We start from the raw sequence: 236 nt of genomic DNA on the forward strand, positions 1-236 counted from the left end.
CTTTATACTATTAGTAGTTGGATATCACTGACAGGATCAGACTTCTGCTGTGATAGATGTTGTACTCTCTCACAGGAAAGGAAAAGCTACAACCTGAAAAGGGAAGTTTTTCAACAAATTAACAAACAAACAAACAAAAGAACAAACAAAAAGTGAGAGGGAAAACAGGTACAAAGATATGAAATGCCATGCTTATGATCATATGGCCAGTAATTGGCAGAGCAGTAGAAAACTCC

This window comes from Gallus gallus, chromosome 1 (genome assembly GCF_016699485.2).
Source record: "Gallus gallus isolate bGalGal1 chromosome 1, bGalGal1.mat.broiler.GRCg7b, whole genome shotgun sequence".
Classification (NCBI taxonomy): Eukaryota; Metazoa; Chordata; class Aves; order Galliformes; family Phasianidae; genus Gallus; species Gallus gallus.